The 23,470-nt window shown below is 45.0% G+C and overlaps 1 protein-coding gene and 1 long non-coding RNA gene across 2 annotated transcripts in view; one reads left to right on the forward strand and one right to left on the reverse strand.

The window, feature by feature from the left end:
- The window catches only part of RHOG (ras homolog family member G), a 1,041,648-nt gene that overhangs the window by 687,357 nt on the left and 330,821 nt on the right, over positions 1 to 23,470 (forward strand). The gene's annotated exons all lie outside the window — the stretch shown is intronic.
- Positions 5,740 to 21,567, reverse strand: LOC126935317 (uncharacterized). Its single transcript, XR_007719226.1, has 2 exons — positions 21,515 to 21,567; positions 5,740 to 6,133 (listed from the first exon to the last, which is right to left on the reverse strand). It is a non-coding gene; the product is annotated as an uncharacterized LOC126935317 (long non-coding RNA).

Below are 23,470 nucleotides of genomic sequence, written 5' to 3' on the forward strand. Positions count from 1 at the left end.
TCATGGGGGCAAAGCCAGGACTTCATCCCCAGTCTGTGTTGAAAGCTCGTGTGCTTATCTCTGGTCAGATTGTACCTTTTGAATACTCCATTCTTTCCAGCAGGAAAAGGTTCAACATCACCAGGAGTAGGTTATCTCTTGTGGAGAGAAATGTGATTTTTTGTTATAATTCAAACATATCCTACTTCTGAAAGGTGTTTAAGGCAATAGCCAAAAGTAATAGAATGTATAGGACAAAAAAGTAAAATACGAATCTGGTACCACATATGGGAAGGCTGGAATCACAGAAATAATTGTTCTGTAACAGGAAATTGTCTTCTATGATAATATATAATATTGAACTCGGAGCTACCAGGTATCCATGACAACATTAGGAAAATAAAATAAATATAAAAATGTTGCTTCTCAGGAGAAAGAGTTGTTTTTTTTTTCTTGGACGGAGTTTCGCTCGTTTTGCCCAGGCTAGAGTGCAATGGTGCGATCTCAGCTCACGGCAAGCTCCGCCTCCCAGGATCAAGCAGTTCTCCTGCCTCAGCCTCCCAAGTAGCTGAGATTACAGCGCCCGCCACCACACCCGGCTAATTTTGTATTTTTAGTAGAGACAGGGTTTCACTGTGTTGGCCAGGCTGGTCTCGAACACCTGACCTCAAGTGATCCGCCCACCTCGGCCTCCCAAAGTGCTGGGATTACAGGCATGAGCCACCACGCCTGGCCTGAGAGTGATCCTTAACAGATAATTCATTCTAACAGAAATAGGCCACATGGATCTATATGTAAAGTTAGAGAAGAAAACCCTCCACCGTTGCTTCTACAGTGCATCTGATTTTGAGGAGCTTGGACAGTGGTCAAGGCCCGAGCTTTGAGGCCTCGTGGACAAATTTCTTACATTACACATTGTATCTGTTTAACAAACAATTTTATTTTTACCAGTAACTGTTCTAGTCCGTTTATAAATATTGATTCATTATTCAACAAAAATTAATTCAGCCCACACTACAGTCGAAACACTGCTCTAGGCACTTACTTGGGAGGCATCGGTGCAAAGTGAACATTTTGAACAAAGATTCTGCCTTTGTGATGCTGATTAGTGGGGTGAAAGGACAGAGATAATAAACCATAAACACAATAAATAAGCACATTATGTCATATGTTAGAAGATGATAAGAGCTATGGAAATAGAAAAATGTAGAGGGTAAGGGGGTTGGTCGTGACAGGTGCCTCAGTTTCTGTTTGTGGGAATTGGGGATAATAATATGAGGTTTTTATGAGGATTACATGAGTTCACAAATGTAAAATACTTAGAACAGCACTTGGTTTGAGTGTAATGCATAAGTGTTAGCTATTGTTGAGATCTGTCTTATTAGGGAACTCATTTTTATGGCCTCATGTTTGGGGAATTATGTGTTATTTATGCTAATGGTCCAGGTCTTTGTTTCTCTTTCCTGTAGGCCAGTGTATGTTGGATTGGATGCTGATGCCTGAAAGGAGCTATTTTCTGTCCTCATGAAGCCAAACCTGATCAGCTTGACCTGTTTTACTATATGGACAGTTTCTCTACGAAAAAGTTTTATCAAGACTGCCCACCTAGGGCCGGGCATGGTGGCTCATGCCTGTAATCCCAGCACTTTGGGAAGCCGAGGTGGGAGGGTCATTCGAGGTCAGGAGTTCCAGACCAGCCTGGCCAACACGGTATCTCTACTAAAAAAATACAAAACTTAGCCCGGCATGGTGGCAGGCACCTGTAATCCCAGCTATTCAGGATGCTGAGGCAGGAGAATCGCTTGAACCCAGGAGGCAGAGGCTGCAGTGAGCCAAGATTGCACCACTGCACTGCAGCCTGGGTGACAGAGAGAGACTCTGTCTCAAAAAAAAAAATGACTGCCCACCTGGGAGTGAAATGTGAGTCTGAACTCATTCCTCGCCCTAACTGAAACTTTGTGTGGGATGAGAAAGACAAGTCAAATGATTGAGGGAAAAGTGGAGAGAAAGACAAAGAGAAAGACCAAAAATAAAGAGAGAGAAATAAAACAGCGGAAGAGTCTTAAAGGTTGAATTAAATAAGCTAGAATTTAAAGCATCTTGTAAAGTCCAAATGATCAGTTGTTTTTAGTGTATTTGTAAAGGGATTCTCAGGTTATAATGTGCCTCCTTCTCCATGATCTGCTTTTACGACATCCCCATAAGATGCATTAGGAAATCCCCATTTTATAGTAAGTTAAAGGATATATTCAAATTTGAATCTTCTGGCCAATCACACAGTTAACAGTTGACAAAACTGTGACTAGAATGTAAGACTTCTGACTAAATTAAGGACTTCTGCCACTCCACCTCACCTGTTCAAGAAGCAGGGCCCTTCACTACTGCAATGGCAAGGAAGGAAGGAAAATGGGCTCGGAAGCATCTAAAGAAACTCGGGAACCTAGTGACGAAGGTGGTGTCTTAGCCTAGGCTCTCTAGAGAACAGAGTCTGAGGCAGAGGACTCGTGTGCTCCTACTTTGTTAGGGAGCTAGACCCCGGGGAGCAGGCAAGCTGGACAAGAGGAATGAAGCAGGGAAGCAGAGAGCCAACAGGAGTCCACCTTACAGGCTGGCTCTCCCCAAGTGCACAATTCCACAGATGCAGCCTCTAATGAGCCATATAAATGGCATCCTCTGGACCACCCATGGAGGGAAATGGTAAAGAACGCACCCACTAGCCAGAGGCTTACCCAGTGGGATATGAATCCCTGCACTTACAGGCTGCTAACGTAAAAGCATCAAGGGCAGTTCAGCAACAGCCTCAACAGGGAACCCCAGGATGGGAGGCAAGAGGTTTGTAGGACAGGCTGGAGGAGAGGTGCTGAGATGGGTGAGACCAAGAGAATATGAATGGTGCATAAAAGTTATCTGATTCAGTCACCACAGATACTCATTTACAAGAAATTACATTTCTTGAACAACTCAGTGGCAGGCCTTCTAATTCTTTCATATTCCATGTTCTTTATTAACTGGTCATTACAAAGGTACCATGCAAATGCATTTTTTTTTTTTTTTTTTTTTTTTTTTTGAGACAGAGTCTTGCTCTGTCTCCCAGGCTGGAGTGATCTCAGCTCACTGCAAGCTCCACCTCCCGGGTTCACGCCATTCTCCTGCCTCAGCCTCCTGAGTAGCTGGGACTACAGGCGCCCACCACCACGCCAAGCTAATTTTTTGTATTTTTAGTAGAGATGGGGTTTCACCGTGTTAGCCAGGATGGTCTGGATCTCCTGACCTCAGGTGATCTGCCCTCCTCGGCCTCCCAAAGTGCTGGGATTACAGGCGTGAGCCACCATGCCAGGCCCGCATGCTTATTTTTTTAAGCCAGTGGTACAAGGGTATACAGAATAAAGCATGAAAGGCCCACTTCGTCCTCCTCCATCACTCTCACTCCCCTTCGCAATGGAGTCCACTTCTACCTGCGTGGAGTGTGTCCTTCCAGAATCATTTGCAAACAGTACACACACACACACACAGTTTTGTTTAGTTTTTATTTTAACTTAAATGTGAAGTTAGTTTCTGACTTCTACAAAGGCAGAGATGTCCAAAAATATTTTCCACTTCACGACTCTCTTACAGTTTGAAAAATGTTGAAGCCTGTTGTCAGAATCTTTCCTCTACTCTTAAGAACCTTTCGCTTCTGGAAGAGTTTAATCTAAGGTATCATCTCCTCAGAGAGGATGGAGTGAGGCATCTGTGTAAGGCCTTTGGACACCACTCCTGTAGCCTGATAAACTGAAGTAAGATTCTGTCATTATGTCATACCTTGAAATGTGGAACCTGAGGAATCAGCCTGAGAAATTGGAGAGAAAGTGGAAACAGAGCATCTGAGTTGGTGTCAGGGGCCAGTCTCCTGCCCACATCCCTCCAGGACTGTGGGACAGGCTTTTGTGTTCCCTCTGTGTCATCCTGGATGCTGAGAGTGGGCTGCTCAGACGGATGCTGGTAGTCCCGCGCCTGCCCAGCGAGGCCTCCTTGCCCTCACTGGAGCCATTCACCAGTATTGACACATCTCTCCTACCCCACCCCCAGGGGGACAGATATTTCTGTAGTTGAGGCAGAGGCCATGGGACAGACAGGGCCATTTTATTTGGGAGGGAAGGAGAGTTTAGAGAAAATGTGGAAAGATTCTGCCTCCTTGAGGAGGTGGGGCTCTTTGCTCTGGCGTTCCCCTGCACTCAGGATGGTGCAGCTCAGAGTTCACTGTGTGGGAGACACTCACTCCATTCGTCTCAGCCCTGCCGCCTCTGTGCCAGCCACTGCCTGTTCTCTGCGTTTCTCTCTCTGTCCTCTTGTTACTGTGTAAATCGAGTCCTTGTCCATTTCTCATAAGACACTTCCTCAGCCTCACTTTCTAGTTAACAGTTCTCTGATTCTCTGAAATTATTTCCCATTATTCACTGTGTCTGATGATAAGCTCCTCTTTTTCTCTTTCCACAGCCATGTTTGTATTGTGCCGTCTACAAGTGGCATAAACACAGGAACCCCCTTCCCTCTTCCTGGACTGTGGACCTTTCTGTGAGGCACGGGGTAGCAGGAGAGAACAACAATGACAACGCCACCTTCAGGCTCCCTCTTCTCATGAACAGCCCCCTCTACAGCACAGAGAACAGTCTCTCCAGGCCTCTCCAGAAAGCAGCATTTTAAATTGCCTCACTCCAGCTCCTGTCTAGAATCCAGCTGAATGACAGAAGGAAAGTTCACCTTTACCAGTAACCCAGGAATTTCTAACTAGGGGAAAAATGGCGCCATTTGTTCCCGCTGGATCACCTCCCGCTCCAGCGAAGACGAAAAGGCTAGCTAATTCCAGTGCAGGCATGGGCGTGAGCAAGATGACAATGGTAGGCTGTTGTTGGGATTATAGACCAACAAAACCTCACTGGATAATAGTTTAGCATTACAGATTTTTTTTAACCCTTTAACACATATGCTTACATTTCACCCATCAATCCAAATCTGTCAGCTTATTCTCAAGAAATAACCACACAAGTTGTAAAATGTGTATTAAAAGATAATGATCATACCTGTTTTAAAATGAATAAATTCAAAGAGCACATAAATAGAAAATTATATTTAAAACAGGCTAACTTCGTTTTAGTACATCTATCTAATGGGCTGCATGAATACATTAGCAGTGTATGAAAGGAATATTTATTGATGTGGAAACATCTACTTCCTATATTACAGCAGGCAGTGCAAGCCTGATGTCTGCTTTGGTAGCATCTTAGTGGGGCACAGATTGTATGCAAACAGAAAATTCATTTTAGCACAACAGCTGTGAGTGAGAATTTTTTGGGGGCTGTTCTTGAGTAGTGTTAGACAGTATTTGAGAAGTAAGCCAGAGTGTCTCTGAGGAGAACAGAGTGGTAGCTGTAGCAAGGATAGTCCCATATCAGTGCTCACTCATGACAGCCAGGTCGTGCTGAAAGGATTGTGATGACATTGGCAGAAGCATTCCATTGATGTGACATCAAGCTCCAGTGTTTACGGGACTGAAGGTTGGGATTTGTGGTGTAAGGCAAACTTAAGTACTAGAAAGGGCCTGTACTTCCTTCTGAAGTGTCTGAAGTGAAGTGATACCAGATTTTGTCAGTAATTAGTTAAATTCAGGGCAGTAGCTGTGGTTTGAAAAAGATGCACAAGGGAGTTTTGTTTTTTTCTTAAGTGGTAGAAGGAGACGACAGAGGTCAAAATTAATAAGACAAAGATCAAGTTGATCAGATAAGCATTCTAGAGGGTGTTTTCATGTTTTAGAGGGTATCAAAGTGTGATAATGGAAAATAAAAAAGGTGCTGAAGGATACAAAAGTTAATCTTGTTCTGTCATCTTGAGCAGAAGCTACCAACCTCTGCAGTGAGCACTTGTGGAGGATTCTAACATCTCTTGGCTTAGGAGCTCCTGGTGGGATGGATGCCCAGTGGTCAGGAAGGAGTGATGTGTGTCTCTGAAGTTGAAAAACATGAATCCAAGGATCAACACCTTGGAGTTCTACTGCTGTGTCAGTGAACAGGGGCTTAAGAGCAGTTTTTCTCTGGTGCCCTTTTCAGAAGACCAAATCCCCAAGTTACAGAGCATGCAGGGCCTGCACAGGTGGCTGTTGTAGAAACGCAGTGTTTACCTGTTGGTGATAAAGCTGGAGTGGCTGTGAGGACCCTTCAGCAATGAGTCATATCAGCTTGTACTCATAGTGTAGAATCTAGAATTGCAAGTAGTGAGGCAGCCTGTTATGAATTCCAAAGGTGGCCACCTGTTGGTCCTGAAAACTGGTCTTACTTCCATCAACACCAATAGCACTCCTCAAGCCTTAGGAGTTCGAGGGTTTTGAGAGCTTTGATAATTATACTTTTATAATTTTAGTCCTGTCTTTTCCCTGAAGTTTGTGGATGATAAAGATCAGTAGAGATTCTGAGTAACAGTACCAGTGACATGTGTGTTCCTCTTAACTACAAAATAAGTTGGGATTCTCCAGGTCAGAAATACAACAAAATTAAGCAAATTTGCTCCTACCACTACAGCCACTACTCTCCAGTAAGGTAAAACATCAATTAACCCTGAGAATAAACAACAATAACCAGAATGCACTCATAGCACATTTGGAGATGTTCACAGGGGCGGTGAGACTTCGGTTCCTGTCCATGACCTATCCTTAAAATCTTGCCAGGATTGTGTCATTGTCAGGTTGACATATTTTGGAAATGTCAATGAAACCTCCTAAAATTACCACTACCAATGTTGGTTCAATACCATGGCAAATAAAAAAGAACAAGGTCATGTCCTTTGCAGGAACATGGATGGAGCTGAAGGCCATTATCCTTAGCAAACTAACACAGGAACAGAAAACCAAATACCACATGTTCTCACTTGTAAATGGGAGCTAAATTATAAGAACACATGGACACAGAGAGGGGAACAATAGACACTGGAGCCTACCAGAAAGTGAAGGGTGGGAGGAGGGTGAGGATCAGAAAAAGTAACCAATGGATACTAGGCTTAATACCTGGGTGACAAAATAATCTGTACAACAACCCCCCGTGACATGAGTTCACCTACATGACAAACCTGCACATGTACCCCTGAACTTAAAATACAAGTTAAAAAATAAAAAATAAATAAAAATCATGGCAGACTTATCTCTTGTATTATGGGTAATATCATGAAGCACTTTTGCTAAATTCTACATTTATCATGGCCATTTCTTTAGGTAATGGAAAACTTCTCAGGGTTCCTTAATTTGCTGTCCATTTTATAAGGATTCCTGTAACAGTCAGAAAATCTCCTTGTTTTTAAAGCATTTCAAAATCATGGGCCAACCCAAAATCATACCCACCATCAGGACAAGTATTTGTTTTTTACCTTTTGTTGGCTGGCATGTCTGGACGAAGGCAATTTAGCCTTCTGAACAGATTTTGTTTCTTTGAGAAGTTTAAAGGTAAATTCAAGTCTGTGATAGCATAACATAATTCGCAACTTTTAGTTTTTCTTTTTAGGTATGAACCATCTATAAACAATTAAATGAAGGGTATCCAAAAAATAAAATACTTCAGGAATATACCTAACCAAGGAGGTGAAAGATCTCTAAAAGGAAAACTACAAAACACTGCTGAAAGAAAATTATTGACAACACAAACAAACGGAAACACATCCCAAGATCATGGGTGGGTGGAATCAATATAGTGAAAATGACCATACTGCTGAAAGCAATCTACAGATTCAATGCAATTCCCATCAAAGTACCATCACCATTCTTCACAGAACTAGAAAAATAATCCTAAAATTCATATGGACCAAAAAAGATCCCGCATAGCGAAAGCAAGACTAAACAAAAAGAATAAATCTGCAGGCATATTACCCAACTTCAAACTCTACTATAAAGCTATAGTTACCAAGACAGCATGACACTGGAATAAAAATAGGCACGTAGACAATGCAACAGAATAGAAAACGCAGAAATAAACCCAATACTTAAAGCCAACTGATCCTTGACAAAGCAAACAAAAACATAAAGTGGGGAAAGAACACCATGTAGAAGAAAGAAACTGTATCCTCATCTCTCACCTTATACAAAAATCAACTCAAGATGGATCAAAGACTTAAATCTAAGACTTGAAACCATAAAAATTCTAAAAGAAAACATCAGTAAAATTATTCTAAACATTGGCTTAAGCAAAGAGTTCATGACCAAGAACCCAAAAGCAAATGCAATAAAGGCAAAAATAGATGGGACCTAATTAAACTAAAAAACTTCAGCACAGCAAAAGAAATAATCAGCAGAGTAAACAGACAACCCACAGGATGGGAGAAAATATTTGCAAACCATGCATGAGACAAAGGACTAATACCTGGAATCTACAAGGAATTCAAGCAAATCAGCGAGAAAAAAATAATAATCCTATCAAAAAGTGGGCAGAAGACATGAATAGACAATTCTCAAAAGAAGATACACAAATGGCCAACAAACAAATGAAAAAATGCTCAACATCACTAATCATTAGGGAAATGGAAATTAAAACAACAATGAGATACCCCCTTACTCCTGCAAGAATGGCCATAATCAAAAAACAGTAGATGTTGGCGTGGATGCAGTGAACAGGGAACACTTCTACACTGCTGGTGGGAATGTAAACTAGTACAGCCACTATGGAAAATAGTGTGGAAATTCCTTAAAGAGCTAACAGTAGAACTACAATTTGATCCAGCAATCCCACTACTGAGTATCTACCCAGAGGAAAAGAAGTCATTATATGAAAAAGACACTTGCACATACGTTTATAGCAACACAATTTGCAAAAACTGCAAAAATATGGGGCCAGCCTAAATGTCCATCAACCAAAAAACAAATAAAGAAAATGTGATACACACCATGAAATACTACTTAGCCATGAAAAGGAACAAAATAATAGCATTCGCAGCAACTTGGGTGGAGTTGAAGACCATTATTCTAAGTGAAGAAACTCGGGAATGGAAAAACCAAATATTGTAGTTCTCATTTATAAGTGAGAGCTAAGCTACAAGAACGTAAAAGTATAAGAATGATATAAGGGACTGTGAAGACGAGGGGGGATGTTGAGAAGGGGTTGAGGGATAAAAGACTACACATTAGGTACAGTGTACACTGCTCAGGTAATGGGTATATCTCAGTAATTATCACTGAAGAACTTATCCACGTAACCAAAAATCACCTGTTCCCCAAAAAACTATCGAAATGTTAAAAAAGTTAAAACATAAAAATAAAAAAAGATCTGAAGAGCATGGTAGTTCCTTAACAGAGGTAAAGCAATTATGGGGTTCTCCTCTTTTAAGTAAAAGAAGGAGGTGGCTGTGAGTAGAATATTGCCACACTGGACAGTGGTATGTGAAGGGGGAGGCAATGATATGTCACAGAGGGTAGACAACTAGCAAAAAGTGGTGAGGATATTCTGTGAATATAAGAGTCTGTAGAGCATAGGGAACCACTAAGTTTAGCGGACGCCTCAGAACTAAATCTATTAAGTTGAAGTTTTCCCATAGCTTGCTATCGTTATTGTAACTCTTAAGGAGGTGGATAACCAAGAAGTACTGACTGTTTTCTCTCAGTGAAACGGTGTACACTATGGCGAACCATTAAGTTTGGTGGAAACTCTAGAACTAAGTTGTTTGAGGCTTCCACAAACTTTGCTGCTGCTGTCATAGCTCTTGGACAGATATGTTTTGGCTACTGGCTCTAATGAAAGACTGAGATGGGCCATAGGCCTCTGCTCAGTGCTGCACTGACCCATACTGGAGACAGAGAGAAAAGGAAAAATGTGTGCCCCTGTGTACATGTATTCCTGTATTTGCTAGTGGCTATTTTTTCCAGAACATTAAAGAAATATTTAAAATACTGAAAAATTGAAAAGTAGGTTATTAAAACTCACATTAAGTTCACATATATAATTTCACATATATAATTTTTCTGGATTTAATGGAAGTGAACTCATCGAAAACAATAAGAGACTGATAAATTTTATTATATAAAAATAAAATTATTTTATTCAAAAAAAAAACAAGAAAAATCCCAGCCAGGCGTGGTGGCTCATGCCTGTAATCCCAGCACTTTGGGAGGTCGAGGCGAGCAGATCACTTGAGGTCAGGAGTTTGAGACCAGCCTGGCCAACATGGTGAAACCCCATCTCTACTAAAAACACAAAAATTAGCCGGGCGTGGTGGTGCCCAGCTACTCGGGAGGCTGAGGCAGGAGAATGGCTTGAACCTGGGAGAGGGAGGTTGCAGTGAGCCAAGACTGCTCCACTGCCCTCCAGCCTAGATGACAGAATGAGACTCTGTCGGGGAAAAAAAAAAAAAAAAATCCCAAAATAAATTACACACTGAGAGAAAAGATCAGTAATATATAACACAGATATATGTGTAATATCTCTAATGTATAAATAACTTTTTTAACTTGATGGAAGAAAGTGTCAAAAACCTGATAGAAAAATGGCCAAATGATCAAAGACATAAATAGACCATTGACTGAAAAAAAGAATTAAAATGTCCCTTAAACATGTGAAAAAACATTCAGCCTCAGACTATAATAAGAGAAATGCAAATTAAAATAACACTGACATATTATCTCTCACCTAGCAGATTGGCAAAAATGTAGACATACACTAACACATTCTGTTAGCAAGACTTGAAGAAAATAGACACTGAAGCATTTCTGATGGGAATGGAAATTAGTATGACCCTAATGGGGGAGAATTTGACAATATCTAACAAAATGGCATAGGCTTTTCCTCCTTACTGTAATTTATCCTGGTAATACATATTCAAATATATACAAAAACACACATGTTTAAGGATTTTCATGGTAGCAGTATTTATAATTGAAAAATACTAGAAACAACCAAAATGACTTTACATAGGAAAATGGTTGAATGAACTATGGTACATCATTAAATGGGATAGTCTGCAGCTATAAAAATGAATGAGGATGACATCTATAAACTGATATAGAATGGCTTCCAAGATATGCTGTTAAATTTAAAAAGCAAAGTGTGAGGAAGTGTTTATGGTATGCCACATTTTGTGCAAGAAAGAAGGAGGAATAAGAAAATATATATTTGTCTGCACAACTATACAAAAAGAAACTTAGGAAAGGAAACCCAGAAATTAACGAATCTGGTTCCATACAGGTGTGGGTGGAAATGGAGTGACTAAAGTTGCAGATAGCAAGATAAAGTCACATTTGTCAGACCCAAGCAAACTGGAGCCAGGAACACACAAAGGAGCACAGTTTTGCTTGTTCATGCTTGCACGTCTGAGATAAGGACTATTTCAAGGACTTTCTAAAATAACTCCATGAGAAATTCCTTCATCTTTTATACATCTCATGCTTTTCATGATCTACATTTTACATGTATGCACATATTTCTATGACCAGGTTTATCACTACACATTCTTTAGGACTGTAGCAATTCTGATAAGATGCTCTCAAAAGAACACTTGCCTAGCAACGGCATCTCCACCAATGAACTCATGCTAATTCTAGCTTTGAGCCTCCAGAACAAATGAACTCTGTCTTCAAGCAGCTTACATAACTTCTCCTTGCCAGTAAAAATTTCCCTTTAACCTTTGGCTTGATGTACCTGTACCTATGGCTTGCTATAGCTGTGCTTCCCAGATTATAATCCTTTTTGTTTACTCCCAAATAAACTCAACATATTAGGATATATTTTTCTCTGATGTCTTTTTTTAGCCTAATGAGTGAAAAGAATAAGATGGTGGGAGCAGGGTAGAGATGATGGAGGGGAGTGACACTTCTCTGAGTTCATGTTTTTGTACAGATCTGTTCTGACTTTTAGAACCATGTTGATGTTTCATGTACTCAGTTTTTTTAGTAAATACAATCAACAAGGATAAAAAGAGGAAACTCTAGCATTGAATACATACGGAAGCAAATGAACCGAACTGTAGGTTAAGTGAATGACAAAACACGGTGTGGGTAGGGGGTGATAATGGAAGTTTTGAACCAGTACTTTGCCTCTGTATTCTCAGGCTAGGGCAAAAAGACTGCAGCACATATCGAACTCTGTTTAGCAGATTTGTTTGCCACACCAGCATGGGTTAACAATTCTGAAACTACATTCTGTATATTCTAGAATCAAGCAAATAAGTGAATATACTGTGGGTAACTGAAACCAGGTTTTTCACTGTTGGAGAAGGAAATTAGATATATGGAAAGGGAGAAGGTTAAAATGAACCCTAGAGCGTTGGATTGGAATTGGCAGTATCAGTATGAACTCATGGTTTTTAAGAAAGATAGGTAGGTAAGTAGGTAGGTAGACAGAAGAATGGATATGTGTGTGTGTCTGTGTGTGTGTGTGTTTATTTACATAATACATATACTACATCCACATGTGTATGTATGACAGGGCCTAGAAATAACAACACTGTGGCAATGAACAGACCTATTCCAGGTCTTGGTTTGTTTTTATACACAATTCTCTGCTAAAAGGAATCATGGTTTCTTAGAAAAATAACAGATTACAGGGTTTGAGCTAGGAAAGTACAAGATGAGTCTAGAATATCTTGTAGTAACAGAAAGTAAGGAAATGCTCAAAGAGTGATAGCAGTATGTCAAAAAGACACAGGAATCAACTTGGAGGAGCTCTCACAGGACTAATCTGGGACTAATTTTGATCATCAAAATCACTAATGCTAGTAACAAAGCATAACTCATTAAATAAAATAAATATCTATGAATCCAGACTGACTGAATGGAAGATGGGTGGGTGGGTAGATGGATAAATGGATGGATGGATGGATGAATGGATGGATGGATGGATGGATGGATGGATGGATGGATGGATGGATGGATGGAGGGATGGATGGAGGGATGGATGGATGGATGGATGGATGGATGGATGGATGGATGGATGGATGGATGGATGGAGGGATGGATGGAGGGATGGATGAATGGATGGATGGATGGATGGATGGATGGATGGATGGATGGATGAATGGATTGGGAGGGAGGGAGGAAAACTCTTCTTCCTTACAGTAGAGTAACAACTAATAAATGTAGGAGAAATAATGGAAGCCGAAAATTCACCATTTTACAACCATTATACCTCAAACACTAATCATCAAAGGATGCTAAAATTTAGTGGGTAAAGTCTGATGAGAAACAGAATATTTATATCATCTCAAAGTATTTCTGCAAGTTTAATTACCAAGTGAAAATATTAACTTTGCAATGGCAGACAAAGCCTGGCAGACACCACCTTATCCAAGTGACCAAAGTTATTACCTCCAGGAGTGAGACAAATCAACATCATGTGCCTCCTGATAACGATGCACTGAGAAGGACACAATATCACCTCTGTGGCATTTCTGCCAAAAATACATAACTGGAATCTAATCATGAGGAAACATCAGACAAACCCAAATAAGTTCATTCTACAAAATAATTGCCCTGTACCCCTCAAAAAAGAAAAGTGAAAGAAAGACCAAGAAAAACTGGCTTAAAGAAGACTAGAAATGACTAAATGTAACATGTGATTCTAGATTAAATCCTGGACAAGAAAAATATGTATTTTTTCCTTCTCTGGTTATAAAGACATAACTAAGACATTTGGTGAAATTTGAATAAGGTTTGTAAATTAGATTATAGCATTGTATCTTCTTAATTACCTGCTTTAGATTAATTGTGTGATAATTTTATAAGAGAATATTTTTATTTCTTAGGAAATACACAAGAATATATTTAGGGGTAACACAGCACATATATGTAGATCAGTCTCAAATAGTTCAGAAAAAAATGATGCTGGTGGAGGGAAGGAATTATAAGGTATATGTAGTTAAATATTAATATATATGGAACTTCAGAGGGGATATATAGAAATACTGTATACCAACTCTTACAAATTTTCTATAACTCTGAAATTGTAAATAAAATTAAGTTTTTAGAAGAAAATCATGTACGGCAGGAGGAAAGTAAAGTTAAAATAACCCAAGTTCCTTGAATGGTTCAGGAAAAGGAGTAAAGATTTTACTTATTTAAGTCAAAGAAAAATGTGGGAAATTGTAGGATAACCACTAAAGGAGTGGAATAAGGCAGTAAATCTTCCAAAGAATAGAGAAGAGAACTAGCTAGAGAATCTCTGGAAACCTGGGCAGAAGGGCAGCTTTGGCACCAGCTTGAGGATGGCCGTCAGCTGCAGCCACGGTCTAGCTTGTGGCCAGACACACTCCAGTTGTTGCCAGCCCCTCCCTCACCCCACCCACTATTCCTTGTCCTCAGGACTGACCCAAGAGTTTGTCCCTTTGAGTCAGCCAAGGAAGACTGGCTCTGAGGTAAGTCCTGCTCAAGGGGCCCAGAATAAAACAGAGGAGGGAGGCCTCCAAATACAGTGGGCCGCGCTGTTCCATTTTTCCCATGTTGTGCTGGGCCCTGAATCAGGGAGGATCCAGCTTCCAGGAGGTGAGGTTTTCAGGACAGCAGAGGGGCTGGTATGCCGGAAGCGTCCTCAGGCTCAGGAGTAAATGCTGGGTAGGTCGTTGTGGGGGTCGGAGGGGAGGTTCCTGGCCAATCAAATGTGACATTTTTTTAAAATTGCCTGAGGCAAGGGGATCACTTGAGCCCAGGAGCTGTGATCACACCAATGCACTCCAGCATGGGTGTGGGTGACAGAGTAAGACCCTGTCTCAAATAAAATAAAAATAAAAGTAAATTGCCCACCCCATCTCATTTTTCCACTATTGGTAGTAATGCTTCTGCAAGCGAGTACCTATGCAACCATTTAGAGGGAGCACAAATGGGAGAGGAGCCTGCCTTCTCTGCCTCGAGGCTGGCAGTGGTGAGAAGCAGCCCCAGATTCAGACTAGGGGTGTGAGCATTGAAAGCAAAAATAATATTATAATCCTAAGAATCAAAACAATAAGCAGGAAGTCTTTGTAGTCAGAAAGTTCTGGTAAATCTAAAGGACTCCCAGCTCTGGGGCAGCTGGACACAGTGATTTCCCTAACACCTGGCAGAAGCTCACAGCAAAGAAGCATCCCCGCACCTGCTGGCCCGCACCAGTCTGCCCATATGTCTTCCTGGATGCCGGTGTGGGGGTGAAGAGGTGGAACCAGAGTTTCTCCAAATGTCTGCATGAGCAGCAAACTGCCTCCTACACACATACCCCTAAGAGCCCTCTGAATCATGGGCCTGGGAGAGGAACTTTCATTCCTTTGTTTGAGTATCATAGTAAGGGCAGTGCACAGACTTCAAGTCCTGGAAAGCACAGAGTTTTAATTATGCTCCTCCACAGCCACAATAGGGCCTGGCACAGACTTGGCTTGAGAAGAATCACCAGCCTCTACCCGGTCTGGATCTCACCTCCCTACAGAGGCCTTAGATCCAAAAACAGCCACAACTCCTTTGTACCCCATCCCCCAATTCAGGTCTCAAACCTCCCTGTCATCTCACTGACCTGCCAAACAAGTCTGACTTAAAGATCTAACCTTTCGCTAGAGGGTTTTAGGCTTTCAGTGTAAATAATTCTGTGGCACGACCAGACTGAATTCAACTGCCCGTGGCCCCCGCAGTCGCAGACCAAGCCTACCTCAAACCTGCACACACAGAAGTGTGCACGCACACAGACGGGGAAGACGAGGGGAATGGGAGGACCTGTAGCTGAAGGATGTCCCACAGCTGCTGTGGGAGAGCAGTGGCTGCAGCATGAGGACAGCTCTGGAAGAAGTGACTCAGGTCAGCCAAGCCAAAGGCCAATCAGACTTCCTTGCCATGAAAAAGGACGCTAGGAGTCAGTGGGGTGAACCTTTAGGATAATCTCAATGGAAGGGAGGATTCTGCCCAGGGAAAGGAACCAAGGTCTCACTTGGACTCACCACCCCATGGAAGGGAAGTCTCTTCCAGCAAAGAACTGCGTCCTGACAATCCCGTCTTCCTCTCTGAGCTGTCACCCCCACTACAATCTGCTCCCAGTCACCTCATGAGAGTCCTCTGGGCATTGGAGTCTTCCTCGAACCCTGGACACCAGCACCTGCCAGAGCCACAGCCCTCAGCCTCTGGGCTACTAACTTCAGGCCACACCATGTTATTCCCCTCTCTCAAATTGAGAACATCAGTAGCTTCAGAAGAAATGATTCCCACGCCCCCTGCTTAAAGGAACACAGGGAGGCTGAGGGAGGAGCAGAGGTGACAGGAGGAAGAGAGGTTGTCTCCCGGAAGTATGCTCCAGACCCCCAAAGGACACACCAGCCCTCAGGTGAAGGACTCCCACACCACCAAGCCCTCCGCAGCCCTGAAGCTCCCCAGACCCACTGACAGCAACAGGCAGCCAAGCTGGGAGAGCCAAGGTGATCCCAAATTACCACTGAGTCTTGATGAAATGGCCTGCATGGAAAATGGCTTGCACCAAACCACCAAGAAGGCATGGCTTGTTCACTAGCTCTTACAAACTTCAATTTGCCTCCATTTTTGGAAAACAGTTTTTCTCCAAATTTAACAACACAACTTACGGACCAGGTAGCTGATTCCAGCCCCATCCCCTGTACCCAGATTCCTCCCTAGGGGCCTCCCCTTCATCACATAGCTTCCTGTGCCCACTCTAAGCCAAGATCGCATCCACGTGGCCCAGCTGTGCTGGGGCCCCAACCTCCCCAACCCTTTCTCACTGCCCCTGCAGATTAACCCGAAAGCTGTTTCTCTTCTAAGAGACTTTTCCTACTGGTTTTTGATCAGGGGACCAGGGGCCACAAGAGGCTACATAGTCTCATGACACCTCTCTGACAGCTTCCCCAGAAGAGGAGTCCCGAGGCCACCTCCTACTGAACTGCCACCTGCCCCACTGAGAACCTGAAGACTCACAAAGGCCTCTCCACTGGCCCAAAGGCAGAGTCAGAGCACATGGTTCAGGAAATCTGCCCACTCCAGGGCCCTGCAGGCTCAAGGGCACCACTTGCTGTTTGAGGGGCTGCTGAGCATCCAATGAGATAAAATATGAAAGTGCTTTGTGAGCTGAAAAGCACCCTGCAGACACCGGAGGAGTTCCGGGGAATCCGGGAGCATGATCAGGTGCCGAACCGGCAAGGGAGGCACTCAGGAACCTCCCAGGAGAATTCTGCCCGGGATTGTGCCACCCAAAAAGGATTCTTGGGAAATGGGGTCCATGCCAGCGCTGGAAGCAGGCCTGCCTGGCACAGACATCCACGTGCAGCCACTGCCAGGAACAGGCCGCAGGGAGATTAGCTTTGGCAGGAACTGGCAGAGGGAAGCAGGGACTTCAGCCTGCCAAGTGCCCACAGAGGGGAGAGGGGGAACTGGATCCCAGCCTTGGCAGGAGCGAGCTCCCAATAGGACTCGGCTCCCAGGAGTGAGGCGGGCAGCTGTGCCAAGTCTGGTGAAGGAAGGAGGGTAAGAAACTGTACTCATGGGCCTGCCCTCTGGCATAGGGGTCGCCAGAGTCTCCTCTGGGATCTCCTATGGGCTGGATTTGGCACTCACAACCCTCTTCACTATAGCTGAGGAAGACTGCAGGCCTGCCAGATTTTGCCCTCTGTCCCCACTGTGAAGAGGCGCCCAGAGCAGAAATCTTCACGCTACTGTCCCCTTCCTTTACAGGGGTGATTGTCAACATGCATAACAACTAATATCATTCACAGTGCAGGCAGGGTTCCCACAAGCCACCACGGGACAGTGATGCTGGGAGGCACCGTCCAGCAGACACAGCCTTGGGCCAGAAGTGTATATGGGGATTCCAGCACTGTCCCTGGGAAAGTGAGTTCCCACCGAGGTCCAGGTGCACACCCTGGTCAAGAGGACACATAGGGACCAGGGTCAGAGCCCAGGGAATACACTGGGCAGACAGTGTATGGGCCAGTGAGCACCAGCAGGGTTCCAGGGCCAAGGTGGCTGGGGGCCTCAGGGAGCCTGGGGCCTCAGCCATTTCCAAATGACACCTAGTGTTTCAGTATTTTAGTAACTGGCCCTGCTCTACCTGACACATAGTCTATCAAGCCTGCCCTTCCCACCTGGAGCTCTTCCTGACATCTACCACCTGTCTCCCACGTGAGGGGCTCCCAGGGCACAGGATTGTAGAATGAGCCATCCAACCATCCTGTGGCCGGCTTCCTCAACCGCCACACATTAACGACACTCCAGCCTTGGCCATGACCAAGTGCCTGTCCCTTCTTCGTATTTCTACCCTACTTACACTTTCTTTTTTTTTTTTTTTTTTTTTGAGGCGGAGTCTTCACTCCGTCGCCCAGGCTGTGGCACCATCTCGGCTCACTGCAAGCTCCGCCTCCCGGGTTCGCGCCATTCTCCTGCCTCAGCCTCCCGAGTAGCTGGGACTACAGGCGCCCGCCACCGCGCCCGGCTAATTTTTTTTTTTTTGTATTTTAGTAGAGACGGGGTTTCACCGTGTTAGCCAGGATGGTCTCGATCTCCTGACCTCGTGATCCGCCCATCTCGGCCTCCCAAAGTGCAGGGATTACAGGCGTGAGCCACCGCGCCCGGCCCCTACTTACACTTTCATGGCCACAAGTTCATATGAGCCTTGCCACAAGAGCTGAGTTTGTTGCAACAAGTATTCCCTTTTGGCAGGGACACTGTAGCCAACCCACCCATGGCCCTGCTCCCACCTCTGTAAAGCCTTGAGAGAACCTGAATCAGGTCATCTTCCCACCCAAACCCCACTCTGTTCTGTCCTACCCCCTGGTATATCACTCAGCCTTTCTTATCCAAGGCCTTCCTGCAGGCTGTAGTGTGAGGCATACTACACACTCTGTACCTAGACTTTCTTTTCTTCCTTCCTGCCTCACCTAGGCCTGGTTGCAGAAGGTGGTGGGGGTGTAGGGGCACTCAATACTTGAAAGATTCCCTAAGGATTATTCCACCCAAGATACTAATAAGGATGGAGAACTGATCCTCCCAAGGCCACGGTGAATTGGAGACTGAGCAAGAAGGTACAGCCCACATCTGACTCCTGTCTAGTTTGTTTTCTTCAGCAGGATAGACAAGAAGCCTACCTCTGCAAACCCAGGACGCACCCTCCTCCCCTGAGCAAGAGAAAAGCCTCTCTTTTCAGCTCCTGCCAAGGTGTGGGCCCTTAGCATGCAATAGGCCAGCTGAAGGCCTTGGAAACAATGTAGGCTAAAGAGAGGGTCACCACGAGCAGACCTGCAAGTCTGTCTACGTGGAGAAGTGGTTTTGTTTGCTCTATTTGTCTTGGTTTTTTTTGTGGGGGGGCAGCGGGGGAGGTGGTGTTGGAAGGGCAGTTCCACCAAAGTGGCTGACATTTTCCAGACAGCAACCTGGCCCCAGTGCCACCTCTGTACCTTCAGGAACACAGCGGCCATGATTGGCGCTCAATGTGCCCAAGTTTACTGCATTGTAATGTATAAGAAGATACAATGATGGTTGCAATCTTAGAGGGTAGACTAGGTGCAGAGAGGGACAGGGGACTTGGGAACTGCCTCCCACTCCCCCTATAAAAATATCTGCCTGCTAACAATTTGGGCTGGGTGACTTATAAAGGAAAAAAGAAAGGACAATCTCTGCCTGACAGCCACAAAAGTGCTGCTGCTCATACGAATACACCCCATTCCCTAATTCCAAAATGGCTAGCAAGGTCCCAAAACCAGACTTTCCTAAGAACAGTCTCTTTCAGAGTTATCATCCTAGTACAGGGTTCAGAAGAGGTCCTCAAAAGCAGCCAATCTTGGCTTCAGATGATGTTAATGATACTTTAAACAAAAACATGAAAGAATTCAAGTTCCTTTGTAATCCAAGCAACCCACACCTTGAGGTTGGCCTGCACATCTGGAAGGGAAATAGAAAACACTTTATAAAATACAGCATTTTAAAGAGTCAGGGAGGTACCAGAAACTTGGGACCAGAAACTTCCCTTTTAGCTAAGTTTTCTTGCCTTTTTCTAAACAGTGGTGAAGTCTTCTCTATACCACTCCAGTCTAACGTGACCCTGACTATGAGCACTCAGGGGTTGATGGGGAGTGGTTACTATTGTCAGGAATCCATCTTTTGTGGATTAAAAGTTTCTGTGCCCCCAAAATTCCTATGCCGAAGCCAGAATCCCCAATGTAGTATTACAAGGTGGGGCCTTTGGGAGGTAATTAGGTTCAGACTGGGTCAAGAGGGTGGGACCTTCATGATGGGATTAGTGCCCTTATAAGACAAGGAAGAGATCTCTTGCCAATGCAGTCTGACCACACAAGCATCAGGCATCACAGTCCAGAGGCAGCACAGTATAAAAGGGGTGAGGACTCGGGTATTCAGTAAAGATGAGCTATTTGCAGGCAGGTAGCATCATAGCTTTCTGGGCTAAGGCAATAACGATACAACAAAAAGGAAAAGCAGGCAGCAGATCCTGGACAGTTTAGGCCAAAGGGACCTCACAAGCACAGCCCCGCTCTATTAAGCAGTGAGCGCACGCTCCCACCAGGCCTGGTCCGCACAGCAGCTGAGGCTCCCTTTCTCAGGAAAGAGAGGCTATTCAGAGAGCTACTGCACTACCTGAGACCCTCGGCTACTTCCACAGACGCAGCTAACAAGTGAAAGTAGACTTTAGGATGGTGCTTTCATAGTCAAGGATTAACTGGGTTTAAGGCTAGAACTGGAATTGGTCATTGAGTTTTAAAGACTGTTGCCAGATAATAAAGTTGAAAAATACGAAGCATTCAAAAATCTGAAGGCCCAAGACCTTTTCCTATAGCTGTATCAGCCTCAGAGCACTCCTTCAATATTTCGTTGCTATTAAAATAGCTGAGTGAGGAAGAATCAGGACCAGCGCGGCCCCGCGGTCCCTCCCTACTGACTCCCCGCCCACTAACTTGCAGATCAACTGTGCTTTCCTTGATGGCACCCACCCCAGCCCCAGCTCAGGCCCGGGCGGTGAGATCAGCGAGCGACGGTCAGAGTGGCGCTGCAGCGCTCGACTACTGCAGGCTGCCCCCGCTGGGCTCATTCCGTGGACTCGGGCGCCCCCGCGAGGCCGCGGATGGGCGGCGCACCTGGCTGGGGCGTCCTCGGTCTCTGCGGCAAGTCCCCGCGGCCTGGCACTCTCTTGCGCCATCCGGTCTGCCCCCCCTCTTCCCCCGGGCCTCGTCAGCGCGCGGCGGCTGTTTGCTAGGTCGCCGGAGTCCCTGGGGCCAAGTCGGCGGTGGCTGATCGAACAGAGCTAACGAGACCCTAAGGAGGGCAGCTGCGGCAGCCGGGCCATGGCAACCTGTCGCGCTGCCGCCGCCGCCGCCGCCGCCGCCGCCGCCGCCGCCGCAGCGCAGGCTCGGCCGTGCCCCAGGCCCCACACCAGCCCGCTGCCTGCTCCGCCGCCGCCCTTCTCCCGGTCCCTGCCAGCCTGTCAGCGGAGGCCCCCACGAGCTGTACACGGGGTGCCTCCCCGCACTGCCCCGCGGCGAAGTCGCCATAGAGGACCGGGCTGGGCACAGAGGGGCGTCAGCCCAGCCCATTCCCAGTGCCCTCCCCAAACGCGCCCTTCCCCGCCCCTCCAAAAACCCGGGTGTGGCCGCCTCCTGCCTGGGGCCTTCAGTGAACGGAGGCCTCATCCATCTAAAAGGGAATGGGGAGGGGAGGGAAAGAGCCAGTCGCCCCCTGGCGTCCAGCCTGGGATGTGAGGGTGCTCCACTGACACACTAAAGTGAAGGGCCCCGGAGCTACCCACTGAGCTCCCCATCCGGGTGGGGAGAATAATAGTGTTATTTCATAGGGGTGTCGTGGCGATAATAATCTAACGTTTATTGTCCATTTGCCAGGAATTAGGCTGTGTACATTACTCCAGTGACCTCATTTAGTTCTTATAACACTGTGATGGCCCCATCATGAGTGTACTTTTATTCCCATTTTATGTATGGGAAAACTGAGGCCTAGGTTCATATGACTTGACCTGAAGGCACACAGCCAGTGACAAAGCCAAAGCTCTTTACCCCAGTGTTTTCTCTTTTTAAATTATTTCTGGTACAGACAGGGTCTCTCTGTGTTGCCCAGGCTGGTCTCAAAGTCCTGGCCTCAAGTGATCCTCCCACCTTAGCCCCCCAAAGCACTAGGATTACAGGCATGAGCCACCACGCCCGGCCTACCCCTGTGTTTGAGGAAGTGTCTTCCAGGAGTCACAACTCCTCAGAACAAGGGATTCCATGGCCAAATAATTTGGGGAAACACTGCATGTTGTACTTCCCTCTGCTTTTGTGGGGTCTGACAACTGAGTTTAGTGAGTTTGAGTCTCTCCGAGAAGAAAACTATTTAACTTGGTTTGATTCAGTGTTTTCCAAACTTATTTGAACAGAGAACACTTTTTAAAAAGACATCCCACAGGATCTAATAAGAATGTCTTTATAAAAAGTGTTCTCTGTGTACACTTTTAGACACACTTGTCTCCTCAGTCTCAGATGAAACAATAGCTGTGGAAGTCTTTGTACCCTAAAAAGTGCTGTAAAACTATGAGGGTATGTTTATTGTTGCTAGTGTTATCATAATCGTCTTCATTATTTTTAGGAATTCTGTCCGTAGCCTCCTGGGACTCCACTCCGTGGTGCTAAATAAGAATAACTAACATTTACTGAGCATTGCCTATGTGCCAAGCACTGTTCTAAGTACCTTCCGTATATTAATGAATTTATTCCTTAAAACTACCCAGGTATTATGGCCACCTGAGGAAAAAAGACATAGAATCTGAGGATCCTATGAGTAATAGATGTAAAATCCTTAAAAGAAAGCCCTTACAAGTGCTACACAAGTACTTGCCATTATCTTTATCCCCATTGTACAGAGGAGGAAACTGAGGCACAGGGCAGTTAAGCGACTTGCTCTAGACCACACTGATAGTAAGCGAGTTGGAACCCAGGCAGCCAGAGGCAGGGCCTGTCCTGGTACCCACTGTGGTATCCGGCCTCTGTACTAGCCACGGAAAGAAAACCCCAGGTTTGCACCCTCATCAGCAAAGCCAGAATTTCCTGTGAAATTTCCTGCCTCCTGTCTGTGTAAGACCTCCTCCCCCATCTGTCCATCATAACCACCACCACAAACACCCCCATAGGAAAAGAAAAGGGACAAAATATGGGGTTAGACAACCCTGGATTGGATCCTGACCCAATAATTTACTGGCTGACTGACCTTAGACAAGTAACTTAGCCATCGGTTTCCTCTTCAGTAAAAAGAGACCCTCATCTACCTCACAGGTTTGTGTGAGGATAGACTAACATTGTGGATATAAAGCACTTAACACAGGGCCCAATGCCTACCTCCACTTCTGCCTCCTCTGAGAAGCCTTCCTTGACTGTGCCTCCCTCCCCCTAGACAGGATCAAGGCCCCTCCGCTGTATTCCCCTGCTTATCCCCCACCTGAGCCTACCAAATCCTTGGTCTTGAAATTATGGCTTGATGTGTCTGTCTCCCTCACCTTCACAAAATTGAGCTTCAGAGATCGGTCTTCTTCACTGCTATATCCCCAGGTTC

The sequence above is a fragment of the Macaca thibetana genome, chromosome 14 (assembly GCF_024542745.1).
Source record: "Macaca thibetana thibetana isolate TM-01 chromosome 14, ASM2454274v1, whole genome shotgun sequence".
NCBI classification, from domain to species: Eukaryota; Metazoa; Chordata; class Mammalia; order Primates; family Cercopithecidae; genus Macaca; species Macaca thibetana.